General features: G+C 42.1%; 1 pseudogene; it reads right to left on the reverse strand.

Moving 5' to 3' along the window:
• Positions 1-8348: 8348 nt before the first annotated feature.
• Positions 8349-16159, reverse strand: part of LOC133876800 (uncharacterized) — a 126971-nt pseudogene continuing 119160 nt past the window's right edge.

Raw genomic sequence — 16159 nt, forward strand, 5'->3', positions numbered from 1 at the left:
ATGACGTTGATTAGACTGCGTTTCGTTCACTGATTATATCCTCTTTCCTTTCCTTCAGATCAAACAACAGCCTCATTTCTATCTTTACTCCTTCAGGTCCTTGAGGAATATCTTCATTTCCTTAGTCTTTTCTAAAATGGCTTCTTCATCCTCTCAAAATAATTTTGATCTAAATGATGCGCCTGTAGTACCAGAAATTTGGCGTCCCTTGTTCCTATCTCAGAGAGGTCCTCTTCTGACTAATGACTCTGTGATGCTGAATGATGCAGTAGCTGCATCCGTAGCTCAAGGCATCATGACTCCCCGAGATGAAAAGTTGTTGGCAGATAGGACTGATGCTCAAGCCATAAATGACTCCTTGGCTTTCAGTATTCAGGGCGCTTCCTCTGTTGCAAATATGGCTCGACGTTTGCAAGTCCGAGGAAATGAAGTTCAAACGCTGAAAGTTCAAATTTCGACTTTGCAGGGAATGTATATAGATTTTAGGCGAAGAAATCGGGTTCTTCAGCAAGAGAATAAAAAGTTGAAGAAGGTGGTAGATTCGTATGCGAAAGATTTGGAAAAGAGGTACGCTGACTTGGAGCAGAATACCAAACGTCTCCAAGAACAACACCAGGATCTCTTGCGTGCAGTCCAAGAGCTTAGGGTTTTCCGCTCTGAGGCTTAGCCAGGTATTCTATTTGATCTAGCAATTCTTTACTAACAAAAATAAATAACTAACTGCAGTACTATGAAATACCTGCAGGTATGAACTCTCCGGGAATGATGCAAAAAGGTCCGATTTGCAATTCTATGGTTTTCTTAAATCTAAAGTGGTTCATCTTGTAAGACAATAATTATTCTCTACATACTATTCTCATCATCTAATATGTCTGTAATCCTTTGAACTATGATCTTAACTCGGGTATAATCCTTATGGTACTATGTTCTTCTTTCTATTTCTGCATAATTACTATCATCCTCAAATTTCAATAGATTAAAATCTTAGTATTACTCCAACTTAGTTATGCAGTCAATCAATACTCAGATCTGCTAATTATAAACTTATCTGCCAAGCAAGGATATCTAAGAGAATCAATGAATCATATGATCAAAATTTTATTTGACTTAAGCTCCATAAAGACCTCAACTATATATAAACTTCTCCAAAGTTCGTCAGATGCATAGGAAAAATAATCTCTCCAAAAATCATTAAATCATTTGATCAACTAATTTCCTCAAATATATATAAATCAGTCATCTCCAAAAATCAATGTGTTATCAACACCTAATAATCAATTATCATATTCCTGTAGCCTGATTTAGGAACAACTTCCTTTTGTCCTTCACATAGTATTACTCACTTTTTCTAAAATTCAACTAGGCATCAATATAAGTGGTATATCATAACCTATTCTCCATATATGTTTATTCCTTAGACCTCAAATACGAAAATCACATCAGGAAATTACACTAAGCATCAATCTATAAATCAAGATATGGTTTACCTCAATCATCCTCAAATTGATAACTAGAGCATTTCTCAAACTTAAGATCTTCCGAAAGATTCATCTTATCATGTGGATTATCTTATCCTCTGGAAAACTTCAATAATTCCTCAATATATTCTATCTTCACTAAAGTTATCTGATCACAAAAATATAATTGCTCCAAATATCCTCAATTTACTCAATCAACTTATTCTCTTATATGTCCTTAAAACACATGAATCAGCATCTATAGATTAAGTGTCCATCTCCAAAAGAATACCAGATTCTAGATCATAAATATCTTTGTTTACATCCTACAGTAAATCAAGAAATCTCTAAACTTCAATATTTTTCTCTATGCACATAAAATATCTACGTGATGCTTAATATATTTATTGACTTAATATCCATAAATCTGCCAAGTTATTAAGCATCCGAATTTCTATAATCTTTATCTCTAAAAGCATTTCATAAATCATGACTATACCTCAAAATATTGTGGTTATCAATACCTAATCATCCAAAACAAGTTGGTTTATAACCGATGAAATTTGCTATTCCTCGAGAAAGATTGTACAACTTAACACTTAGTTAAACAGGTCTAGAAAAACCTATCATACTTGATACTGATCATAACTTACTCCTTAGTATTGATTCCAACTTAAAGACTTCAACCTTAATAAGATCAATCCTAGGGTTCACAAAGTCAAACTGCTATGATGCAATTCCCTACAGGGGTAGCTACTGCTAGGTCTACATCTAACTACTCAGATATCAAGTTATAGTCTAGTGAAAAAGAGTATGACATAATGAATGCGTTGTACCAGAGTCAAATAGCACAGTAACCTGGTGGAATGAAATCAAAAGTGTACCCGTCACTACTTCGTTTGATGCGGCTACATCACCTGGAGTTAGGGTATATACACGTGCAGGCGTAGTATTCCGTTGTTCCCCTGCAATCCTTAGCGAGGTGTTAAAAAAAATAGGGAATGATTCCCTAGCACTGAATACAAAACAAGAAAAGACGGACTCTGCTAGGCCGGAATGTGATTTCCCATTACCCCACTAAGTCTATCTTAATGATCTAGCTCCTAAAGTCTACAGAACCTTATAACCTTTGCTCTGATACCAAAACTGTAACGCCCCCAAACCACTATGGGTTAGGTTCGTCACTTTCTCTTTAAAAACTGCAAAGATTCGTAAGGTCTGCCAAATATCTTAACTAGTATGCTGATTTAAATAAATAAAAATAATAATGGTTTCAAAATCTCAGAGTTTTTAATAAATGCGGAAACGGTCATTTAATTGTAAAAATACAATAACTGAAAATTATGGGGTAATATAAATGAAATGTCCTAATGCATTCCTAGATCCCATCCCGGCCACCTACGTCTCTCTATTCATAACCTGAAAACAAAAACAAAATAAGGGGTGAGCACAAAAAAAAATGCTCAGTAAGGAATCCTCAACCATAAAACAGTTGAGTTAAATTCTTTTGAAAATCTCCAAAACATTTGTCAAAAACTCCCTTTTATAAATCTCCAAAACAATTGTCAAAACTCCCTTTTATAAATCTCCAAAACAATTGTCAAAACTCCCTTTTATAAATCTAGTGAAATTAGTGAGTTCGGTCACGGAAAAATCGTCGAAAAAGTCACCGGAAAGTCGCCGAGAAATCACCGGAAAGTCACCGGAATTTCGCCGGAAAAGTCACCGGAAAGTCACCGGCGGGTCGGGTTCCGGGTTCCGGGTCACGGGTTTGGATCCGGGTCGGTCTTCGGGTTATGGATCATGGGTTTAGGTTAGCTCAGTAGGTCTGGGTTGCTGCTGGGTTCGGTTATTGGGCTTCTGGTTCTGGGCTGGGCTTCACAGGTTGCTGCTGGGTTCATTGCTGGGCTGTGGGGCTGGATCACAACTGAGCCTAATGGGTTGGAGATTTGGGTCCAGAATACTCATCCATCATTGCTTAAGCCCAAATCACAACACTCACATAATTTCAGTCAAACCCACAAGTAGGAGACACAGCCGACACAAAATCACATACATACTCACCTTCACTCAGTCGAAGTCTTCTCAGAAAATCCATCACAGTGATGGAAGTTCTCAACAAAATTGCCGGATTCTGCTCATGGTTCGGAGGATGCGGTTAGGATCGGGTTCCTTGGTTCGTCGATGGATCACGGGCTGGATGGGTTGCAGGGATGGACTGGGTTTGCTACGGCCCACATGGTTACGGGTTCGTGGTTTGCGGGTTGCGGGTCTGTGCTGGCTGGGCTCACAGAGTTATGGCTGTTGGGATGGGCTGTTCCAGTCCGAAATGGTTCTTCCACAAAATCGGTCATGTGGGTTGCGGTTTCGTGGTTTCCAGGTTTGCTACAATCGGCCGGAAAACACTGCTGGCATCTTCTGGAAGTCGACGCCGGGTCTCACTGGGTGGTTCACAGGTTATGGGTTTTGGTCACTGGGTTCGGTTGGTCACGATCTCCTTCTACAATCAGCTTCTTCCTTCTTGGGTTTACTGGTTTTCGGTTGGAAATTCTGGGTTTGGTCACTCTCACGACAAATCCTTCTTTCTCTCTCAATTCTGCTTCTCTCTTCTCTCAATCTCTCGGTCTCTCCCTTAGTCTCTCAGTGTTTCGGTCTTTAGAAGAAAAGAAAGAAGAAAGAACAGAAAAAGGAGAAAAAAGAAGATAGAAGATAGAAAGGAGAAAGAAGCTGGTGCGATTCTGCAGAGGAGATGGATGCTCAGAACATAACGTGGTTGAGTCTGTAGTGGGATTAATTAGTGGGGAAATAAATGGTGCTCAGTGGAGGATTATTGGGTAATTTTAAAATCATGAGTGGATGAGTGGAGGATTATTGGAAAATTTTAAAATCATGAGTGGATGAGTGGAAATAGTTGGTGAGGCGGCTGAATTGGTGCGAGATTAAATTGAAATCTGAGTGGAGAAGAAAAATAATAAAATAATATATCTGAATAATTAAACCAAAAATATATTTGTATAATAATATATTACGAATTTATAAAAATAGGTAAATAAATATTTACGGTTAATATCCGTCTATTAACTCAGTAATAAATATTTTTGGTGATAAAATATTGTCAGTTTATTAAAACACCGGTTCATAAAAAATATTTATAAAACAGTTTATAAATCGAATGGGTATTTATTCAAATAATAAATTTTATTATAAAAATATGTCTTAAAAATCTGGGGCATTACAAAACCGATAAAACAATGTATCCATCGGTTGAAACACATTAAATGTCCTATATCTACCACCAACCACATTCATTGCAAAAGATACAACATTAAATGAATGGAATTTGAACAACAAATATGATATATTATTAAATGTGCAAGTAGTATAACAAGAGTGTGAGTGTCATCAATGGAAAGGTTTCATCCTCAACCTTAGTTGAGGTTACTAGCCTTCCATGACTAAGAACACCACAAGAAAATGAAGAACAATCATGAAAATAGAAGAAAATCTTTACAAAGACAAATGTCTAAAGAAAAGAGCTACTGAAATCAACTACAAAATGCACGAAATTAATCCTAGCTCCTACTCTCTGAACTCTCTCTAGAAGGAGGCATGGCTATGGCTTTTATAGAAGGAAATTAGGGCTAGAAACCCATGTAAAATGACTCCTCTAACCCCCTCTAGGGTTCCTCTCTTGCTAGAGACAACCAAGGTCACGAAACCAGTGTGTTCTGCTGCGAAAATCAGAGGGAAAACTGCTTTTTGTCATGGAGAAGCTCCTGATTGGGTGTTCTGGCGTGCTTCTGCAAAAGTAAGTTCTGGGAAATTTCGATCGATCGAGTTCTTCAGAACTTTCGAATTTTCCAAGAAATTCCACATGAATTTTGCCATTCCTCACTTATTGACCTACGAAACATAAAAACACAAAACTAACCAAAGCATCAAAAAATAACAAGGCTAAAGGTCTAACTAATGTAAATCAAGGGGTCCAAATACACAATATTTGGCACTCATCAAATACCCCAAACTTAAATTTTGGTAGTCCCTAGCAAAACAAAATGAAAAACTAAATCAAAGCATGAAACATAAATCCTCTTTCGTGGGAGAAACGATTACATTTAGCATATGCAACAAGCCTTTTAAACCCCTAGGGCTCCCTAGTGGACGAGTGAAGTCTCGTGAGGGTTTGCCAGAAATGATACCCACAAACATTGAAGTACTGAATTATCAATTGAGCAAAAATCATCATTCAAACATATGGTTCACACATCATGAGTATATTTAACAAAATGAATATCATATTATCATGTTATAAAAAATCGATCAACTCATAGATGGAAAATTGAGACAACACATGTTAAAAAGTGTAAGGTGTGAATAACATAGAGTCATGGGGTTTCGATTTTCCTCAAAGCATATATATCCAAAAATTCGTAGGACTTCCATAAAAATAACCAAGGCTTAACTTACGTTTATTATTTTTGTGTCGGCTGTGCAATGCTTGACTCCATTAAGCTTTCTAATTGACCCATGTAACGAATGTTGGGCCAGTGACTCCTAAACCAGATGGTTTTAGGGCACTAGATGTAAAAACATCCCTTAGGGCTTAATTACTCAAGTCAAAAAGACTACGAAGTCAAACTAGCCAAACAAACATCCAAGTTGAAATTCTCATCTTTTTACGCGAACACCCAATGCTTAATGAGGCAAGGGGCCCGGTTACTTAATAAAAAGTCAAATTGGTGATATTATTCTAAGCAGATTTTTTATTTTATTTATTATTATTTTATATATATATATATATATATATATATATATATATATATATATATAACAATAAGCCAAGGTTTCATCAACAAGTCATCCTACAAATCTCAAGACACATAATTTTTAATTTAAATCTCATACCCCACAGAAACAATGCTAATGTGCTTGTGATAAACAATTTAGACATGTCAAGTCTCTCTAATCCAAAGATGAGTAAAAAGATCTCAGATTTTAATGATATGCAAAATTCAACATGTTAAACAAACCAATGAGATGCAAACCATAGTAAGATGTAACCATGCTCAGCTAACAATAAGGTATATATATATATATATATGTTTTTTTTTTAAATGAAAGCAAGTATTAACAAAGCAAACATTAAATGAAAACAGGCAGAAATGTCTACATTCCACCCCCAAACTAGAATGACACATTGTCCCCAATGTGGCTAGAGATACAATACCGAAATGGTGATGCAAGTTGGGCACACGGCAAGAGAAGCGCTCCCCCAAACTTGAATGGCAGACACTGTCCTGAAAATTACAACTAAAACACAAGAAATAAAATGAAATGATAAGAAAAAATGATGAGGGTTGCCTCCCACAAGCTCTAAGTTTTCAGTCTTCAGCCAGACTTTCCATCCTGACGGCAATCACTCCGAGTAACTCGGATCCTCTAAAAGGGTCGTCTCAACCTCCGAGCTCTGTAACTCCAAAAATGGCTTCAGTCGTTGCCCGTTCACCTTGAACGTGCTGCCATTTTTTGGATCCTCAATCTTAATGGCCCCATAAGAAGACACTGATCGAACTATGAAAGGGCCTGTCCATCGAGATCGGAGCTTCCCATGAAACAGATGCAGACGTGAATTATAAAGGACTTCTGACTGGGCTCAAAAAATCGCCTCAATATGTTCTGGTCATGAACCTTTTTCATCTGTGCTTTGTACATCCTAGCACAATCATAAGCATCGTTCCTCAGCTCTTCCAATTCATTGAGTTGGAGTTTCCTCTGTGAGCCAGCCTTTGTGAGATCGAAATTCAGCTGCTTAATGGCCCAGTAGGCTCTATGCTCCAACTTCATAGGCAAATGGCATGCTTTTCCGTACACTATACGGTAAGGTGACATGCCAATCGGTGTCTTGAAAGCTGTCCGGTATGCCCACAATGCATCGTTCAACCGGAGAGACCAATCTTTCCTTGACGGGTTCACCGTTTTCTGTAAAATCCTCTTGATCTCTTTGTTTGAAACCTCCACTTGTCCACTCGTCTGAGGGTGATAGGGAGTGGCAACCTTGTACATGATGCAATATTTCTTCATCAGCTGCTCGAAGACCGGATTGCAGAAATGCTTACCACCGTCACTAATAATTGCTCGAGGTATACCAAAACGAGCAAATATAGTGTCCTTTAAGAATTGGACCACAACTTTGTGGTCGTTCGTCTAGCAGACAGCAGCCTCTACCCATTTGGACACGTAGTCCACCGCAACTAGTATGTACAAATAGCCAAAGGAGGTCGGGAAAGGTCCTATGAAATCGATGCCCCGTACATCAAAGATCTCAACAATAAGAATGGGGTTGAGGGGCATCATATTTAAGCGTGAAATACTCCCTAGCTTCTGACAGTGCTCGCATGAAACACAATAAGTGTGAGCGTCTTGAAAGATGGTCGGCCAGTAAAAACCGCACTGCAAAATCTTTGCAGCGGTCTTCTTTGCACTGAAGTGGCCTCCACAGGCATGATCATGACAGAAGGAGATGACACTGGATTGGTCAGGCTCGGGAATGCATCTCCTAATGATTTGATCGGGACAGTACTTGAACAAGTAAGGATCATCCCAGAAAAAATTCTTCACCACGGACATGAATTTGGACTTATCTTGCCGCCCCCAATGCAAAGGCATTTGACCGGTGACAAGATTGTTCACTATGTCAGCAAACCATGGTGAGTGAGCATGAGCAATATGCATCAACTGCTCATCGGGGAAGGTCTTAGAGATGGGGACGGCTTCTTCCGTGAAATCCACGGTAATCCTCGAGAGATGATCGGCCACCACATTTTCGGAACCCTTCTTATCCCGAATCTCAATGTCAAACTCTTGTAAGAGCAAAATCCACCGAATGAGGCGAGATTTAGCATCCTTTTTGGAGAAAAGATACTTCAATGCCGCGTGATCCGAGTAGATGATGACTTTCGATCCTAGTAGGTAGGATCGAAACTTGTCCAGAGCAAATACGACTGCCAGCAGCTCCTTCTCAGTGGTCGAATAATTCAGTTGGGCGTCGTTCAGAGTTCGACTTGCATAATAAATGACGTGGGGGAGTTTGTCAATGCGCTGCCCCAACACAGCTCCAACGGTGTAATCAGACATGTCACACATGATCTCGAAAAGTGTACCCCAGCTCGGGGGCCGAATGATGGGTGTGGAAGTCAGAATTGCCTTCAAGGCCCCAAATGCCTTCTTGCAGTCCTCGCCAAAAATGAAAGGGGCCTCCTTCACCAACAGTTTGCACAAGGGCCGAGCAATCTTGCTGAAATCCTGGATGAATTGTCGATAAAATCCTGCATGGCCCAGAAAAGAGCGAACCTTTTTCACCGTTCGTGGGGGGGGAAGGTTGGATATCAGATCTACCTTCACCTTGTCTACCTCAATCCCCGATGAGAGATGACGTGCCCGAGCACAATTCCTTATTGTACCATAAAATGGCACTTCTCCCAATTGAGCACCAGGTTCTTCTCTTTGCACCTCACTAAGACTAACGTGAGGTGATACAAACACTCCTCAAAAGATGAACCGAAGACTGAGAAGTCGTCCATAAATACTTCCAGGAACCGCTCCATCATGTCAAAAAAAATGCTGATCATGCACCGCTGAAAAGTAGCGGGTGCATTGCATAGCCCAAAGGGCATGCGTCGGTAGGTGAATGTCCCGAACGGACAAGTGAAGGTCGTCTTCTCTTGGTCTTCAGGGTCCACAGGGACCTGGTTATATCCAGAATAACCATCCAAAAAGCAGTAATACTCGTGCCCGGCCAACCGCTCCACCATTTGATCAATGAACGGAAGAGGAAAGTGATCTTTCCTGGTGGCAGTGTTCAGCTTGCGGTAGTCAATGCAGACTCTCCATCCAGACTGTACTCGAGTTGGTACCAACTCTCCCTCCTTGTTTTGCACGACCGTTACTCCAGCTCGCTTGGGCACGACATGAATAGGGCTCACCCATTTGCTGTCAGAGATTGGGTAGATGATTCCTACATCCAATAACTTGATTACTTCTCCTCTGACGACTTCCTGCATGGTCGGGTTGAGCTTTCTCTGTGGCTCCCTCGATGGTTTGGTGTCTACCTCCAGATGTATCTCGTGCATAACCACCGAGGGGCTGATTCCCTTAATATCTTCTATGGTCCAGCCTATAGCTTCCTTATGCTCTCTCAAAACGTCTAACAATTTATCCTCCTGAGCAGCATGTAGATCCGAAGCTATGATTACAGGCAAAGTCTCGGCTGGAACTAGGAACTTATACTTAAGATTGTCTGGCAGGGGCTTAAGTTCCTTCTTAGGAGGCTCAGGTACTGTTGCCTCCTCTTCTTCCTTGCTCTCCAGAGGAGCAAACTCTAAAACGGCATTTGCTTGCTCAAGTAACGCATCCAAGTCCAGATCCTCTCCGAACTGAGCAAAGCATGCCTCCAGGGGGTCTTTGGTGCTTGATTCTTCCTCTATGATCTCCTCAATCAAGCAGGCACTTCCGATCTCATCGCATTCCCTTGCCCTCTTGCTGATGTCAAAGATGTTCAGCTCCACTGTCATATTGCCGAAAGAGATCTTCATTACCCCCATCCTACAGTTGATCAGGGCGTTAGCCGTAGCTAAGAATGGTCGCCCGAGGATCACCGGTATTTGAACTCCAACGATCTGTACCGGCTCAGTATCTAGCACTATAAAATCCACATGGAAATAAAACTTATCCACCTTAATCAAAACATCCTCCACTATTCCCCGTGGTATCTTAACTGACCGGTCAGCCAACTGCAGTGTCATGGAGGTGGGCTTCAATTCTCCTAACCCCAATTGCAGGTAAACTGAATAGGGTAGGAGATTGACACTGGCTCCAAGGTCTAGCAGTGCCTTCTCAATGTGACTAATGCCTATTGTGTAGGAAATAGTAGGACATCCGGGGTCCTTATACTTGATAGGCAGCCTACACTGGAGGATTGAGCTAACTTGCTCGGTCAAGCAAACCTTTTTCGGGACATTGGTTTTCCGCTTTATAGTTACCAAATCCTTCAAGAATTTGGCATAAGATGGAACTTGCTGGATGGCATCAAGAAACGGGATGTTAATCTGTACTTGCTTAACACCTCCTGAATGTCCTCAAATTTTCCTCCATTCTTTGGTGCGAGAAGTCTATCAGGGAATGGCACCTTAGGTATGAATGACCTAGGAGGAGTCTCTATGGTTGGAGCTAATGTAGATGGCTCGGCATCTCTCTTCTCAACGCTCCTACTTCCTTGTCCTTCTTGTGCAGGAGGGTTCTCCTTAGGGTGAACCACTTGGTTGTCTACTTGTTTCCCTGACCAAAGTGTGACAACGGCTTGCACATGCTCCAACCCATGCACTGCATTTGATGAACTTCCCTCATGGAACTGTAACTTTGGATTTAGCACAGGCTGACTAGGGAGCTTTCCCTTCTCTCTCTCCCCCAGGTGACTAGCGATTTTCCCGATCTGGGTCTCCATCTTGGCAATAGCTTGAGTGTTCACCATGGTAGCATTCTTCACATCATTGATGGATTGCCCTATAAGCTGAATGAATGCCTTAAGAGTGTCTTCCAAAGAAGACTGTGAAGAAGAGGCAGAGGATTGAGCAGGGGCTTGGTATGTCGGTACTGGCTGCGAGGGACGACTTTGATGGTGAACCGGTTGATGAAATCCCGGGGAGTATTGAGTATGGCTTTGGTGTGGAGCTCCCCCTTGGTTCATCGGCTGATTCTGCTTCCATGAGAAATTAGGGTGATTCCGCCACCCTGGATTGTATGATTCGGAGAAAGGTCCACTGGATTGTTTCCGATAATTGTTGAAAGCATTCACTTGCTCCATTGGTGACTCGACAAAAGTCGGCAATGGTGGGCAAGTCTGTGCTAAGTGCATGGGACTAGCACAGATGGAACAGCAGTCAACATGGAATGGATGGGCAGCATTTATGGACTTGCTAACAACTAGGGCTTCGACCTGTTTGGTAAGGGCATCTATCTTCATTTTTAATTCTACATCCTCCTTAACCTCGTAGATGCCTCCCTTCTTCTGAATGCGAGCACCTTTATCTCGACAGCTTGAAAAATCCCACTGTTGGGAATTGTCGGATAACTGATCTAAGGTCCTATACACCTCCTCTCCCGTCAAACTTAGAAATGCGCTTCCGTTCATCGACTCGATCATGCTACGGTTGGATTGAGTTAATCCTTGATAGAAAAATTGCACGAGTCTCCACTTTTCATATCCATGAGGAGGGCACTTAATCAACACATCGTCCGGACGGGATGACACATCGTCCGGACGGCTGACAGGGAACTTTGAAATTCTTCTGACTTCACTCTGAACAATGGAATCCCTATTTGCAGCATCCTTACATATAAGTGATTTTATCCAAACACAAAATGAGGCCAAAATACTAACAAACTCCCCCTTTGGCCATTCTGGGACAAAAATCACTTGACCGGTTTGGAAATACATTCCCGGTCCAAAATAAAAATTACTCCCCCTTTTTGTCACAAAGGGACAAAGGGTAAACAGAGTAATAAAAACTAACTGTCATAATAATTACTCCCCCTAACGGTCTCAGAAGGACCAGGGAAATAGAGTAATATATATCCAAAGCGTTTTAACCAAAAACAGAAATTGTCTCAAAATAACAAAAGAAATAAAATCTACAAAAACATAAGAGGGAATCAAACATCCTCAGTCATGGGTAAAATCCCATCTGCACCATCCTCATCATCACTGCTGTTAGGATGATGATACTTCAGGCACTCCTGAAGGTCCAACTGGTTTTGCTCCACACGCTTGTCGATGGAGTGCACAGCAAGCTGCAAGGAACTCATAGACTGCTGCATGGAGGACATAGACACCTGGAAGCTGCTCATCCCTCCCTGAAGTGCAGAAAGAGCCTCCATAATCTGAGCATAATTGACCTCTGGCTCAGATGGCGGTACAGTATGTGAGGATGAAGCCATATCTGGAAAGCTGACTGGCATAGCAGCAGGTGGGGGTGCATCATCATCAGAGTCATCTCTTCGCAGCTGCGCATTAGACTTCATCAATGTCTGCTTGCTGATGGGCTGCAGGATTTTCTTCTTTGGTTCACCATTGACTGAAGGATAATCTGAGTAAGGTGGCAGCCAAAAGGGAGACCAGCAGCGCTCTCATCACGGGCTTCTAATATAACCCCTAAAATCTGCTTGCATAGGCAAAAAGGCAAGCGGAGGTGGATAGGATAGACAAGCTGGGCTCGTTTCAGGATCAGATCACTGCGCCGGGCAACCGGCCAAATATTCTGCTGAACGATCTTGGCCAACATGCGGTGGGAGGATGACAGGGCACCAATCCTGATGGCATTAGAGCGCTCCTCACCTTGGGGAACGGCACGGAAGAATTCCCTGAGATCATCCAGGGATGGAGGAAGCACCACCTCATTGTAGGGGCTGGCTAACATCTCGAGCACTGGGACTCGGATGATGTGACTGATGACCTGAGGGTCAACAGTGATGAGATGGCCTGCAACGGAGGATTGAAGCACTACTCCATGATCATCATCCTGCACCACCTCCAGGTTGGCGTAGAACAGCTTGACCAATCTAGTGAACACCACACAAGCACAGCTGTGGAGATATCCCCAGTTATACGTCTGAATAATGTCAAGTATGTTGTCCAGTGGTGGCACCATGATATCAGCCCGAAGAACGTTCCACTCAGCAATGACGGAACTGTCCATAATTCTGGCCTGAATTGCAGCCCTATCTTCCACAAGCCTCTGACGGACCCTGCGGGGTGGACTGCCGGTAGACATGATTCTGCAAAAGATCCAACAAGAATTTCCAAAGAAAAATATTCCAAAAATATTCTTGTTAGGATAACACAAATTTGGTAGAATAACAGTAGTATACGGACATCAAAGATAACATCAACTAAGTCCAAGAAATTTCAGCATGGCATATATATGCATCTCATATTCCAAAAAAAAAAGATAACATTCTAACAGCTTTAAAGAAAACTGAAGAGAAAAAGACTAGAAAAATACCTGAAATATGAGAGATATATGCAAAAAGTCCAAAGCTTAATTCCAACCTTACTCACAAACATCCAAAAATTCTGATTTTGTGGGGTATGAAGAGAAATCGACGATCTGGGCATTTTATAGCTGCTGTGGGGTCCCCGTCCGGATGGTGGATTGATGACGTCTGGACGTTCGCTGCCTCGGAAAGGAGCAGAATGGTCGCGCGCTTCCGGACGATATAAAAAGACCGTTCGGACGATGATGACAGCGCGCGTCCGGACTCCGTCAGGTCCTGTCTGGACATGTGGGCTCCATCCCCGTCCGGACTCCAAGGGAGAACCGTCCTGACCACCAATCTGTCCGAACGTCAATGTAGACCGTTCGGACGCTCCACACTGAAACACCAAAAAAGCTTAGAAGAATTTACAGAGATCAAATTTTCTCAAGTCAGTGTCAGAATATGCATGCATAATCAACTGATACAACAATCAGACAGCATCTCAGAAATACACAGAGATATAAGAGGAAGTTGAGATTTCTATTAGCACAGGATTTTCTGAAAATTTCGCTGAAAATCTTTCATGTTTAAGAGCTACGTCCGGACTGTGAGACATTGACGTCTAGACGGTCGCACGTCTGTTGCAAGTAATTTCCATATAAGGCTTATCGCGTCCGGACAAAGGGGGATGATCGTCCGGACAACAATTCTTGAACACGCAATTTCCATATCTCTTATGCGTGCGTCCGGACCAAGAGAGGCAAACGTCCGGACGGTTGAAGTCGAGTCGGCAACTTCCTTAACTGATGAGCGCACGACCGGACCAATGCTGACTGACATTCGGACGATGATATTTGAATTGCGATTCTTGCCTTATTTATGAGCGCGTCCGGACGGGAAACCACATCGTCTGGACGGTGTGTCAATCTTCCTGTATTTTGAACTTGGAAAGAATCTGAAGCTGATCGATCACTGATGGACGTCCGGTTGGGCTGCTAAGAGGTCCGGACGGATGCAAGCTAGAACAGAAGCTTCTCGACACAGTGTAGGGTCCGGACGAAAAAGATATGTTGTCCGGACGGATGATGCTAGTCTGTCTGGCGTCCGGTCGGGATGAACACGTCGTCCGAACGGGTAAGCTGTGGACAGATGAACGTCCGGACGGCTGACAGGGAATCTGAAATCTTCTATCTTTTTCGCAGTGCAGAGTCTTCTGAAAATGCTCTGACAAGTGGAATCCCTGTTTATAGTATCTTTACACATAAGTGATTTTGTCCAAACACAGAATGAGGCCAAAATACTAACAGACAGGTTTGATTTTACCTTACATGCTGGGACTATATGTCATTTCTTTTTCTATAAGCATGTCTTTGTTGTTTTTCTGTTTATTGGTTTTCAACAAAAAAAAAAAAAAAAAATTGGGGAGAAGATGCGGAATTTTTTATTTTTTTTTTCTTTTCATAGCTTTTCAGATATTGTATATGTTTTTGCCTGATATCTCAGTTCATTGTGCATTAATTGAATATGCTTATATATGATTGAGAGTGTTGGTTTGTAATTGGCCGCATTCTGTTGGACAAAATCACTTCATTGTAATGATGCTTTTTAACAGGGATTCCACAATTCGGAAGTGTTTCCAGAAGATTCTACACAGTTTGCAAGTCAAAAAATTCGGTTCCCTGCCAGCCGTCCGGACGACATGTCATACCGTCCGGACGCAAAGCTGTCCATAGCACCAGCCGTCCGGACGATGTATCATACCATCTGGACGCACATCAGACTAAAGCAACATCTGTCCGGACGACATGGATTCCCGTCCCGACCTTCCTTTGTATCGAGAAACTTCAAACTGCTCCAGCCTGCATCCGTCCATACGATTCGGCAGCCATTTCGGACGACTCTCAGTGTTCGATCAAGCTTTAGGATTTCTTTCCAAAACATAGATATGGAAAGATTGCTGCAACCGTCTAAACGCGCTCATCCATAAGGCAAGTATTGCAATTCAAATCCAGACTTTCGGATGCTAGTGCATACAATGCAACTCTCAGTGATGAGTCTGAAGAAGAATAAGCCTCTGAGCAAGAGAAATTTCTAGCTTTTGTGGCTCCACATCAAGAAGATGAGGGTTCTTACTACTCAGAGCACAGTGATGAAGACAGGGAAGAACTTAAGGAGGCTTATAAAATCCTCTATGTAGAGTTCAAGAAGTTGAAGGAGGCTCGTAAGTAGACATTCATGACCTGAATAACTTACAGACATAGAAAAGCTCACTGCTGCTCAAGATACAAGGACTAGAGGAGAAGCTACTGGAGACACAGCTACAGTTGGAGAGGGTCACTGATGAGAAGTTGACTCATATGCTATCAATCCAGAAAAGCCTAACAGACAAGACTGGACTCAGGTATGTAGCTCCTCTCTCTGACATTTCCTCTGCTTCTAGGACTGCCTTTGTTAAGCCCACAGTCCCCGAGCCTCCACCCATAGTCGTGGATAAAGAGAAGGACATAATCAATGGAGATAGTCCGGTCACTCAGAAGCTCCCTACCAATAGAAGATCTCCCATATGCCATCACTGCGGATTAAACAGACATGTCCGACCCCAGTGCTCCCTTCTCAAGGCTCAGAGAGCAAAGGTCAAGAAAGAAGTGCCCAAACAAGCAAATTTTGGTACA

This window comes from Alnus glutinosa, chromosome 9 (genome assembly GCF_958979055.1).
Source record: "Alnus glutinosa chromosome 9, dhAlnGlut1.1, whole genome shotgun sequence".
Taxonomy (NCBI): domain Eukaryota; kingdom Viridiplantae; phylum Streptophyta; class Magnoliopsida; order Fagales; family Betulaceae; genus Alnus; species Alnus glutinosa.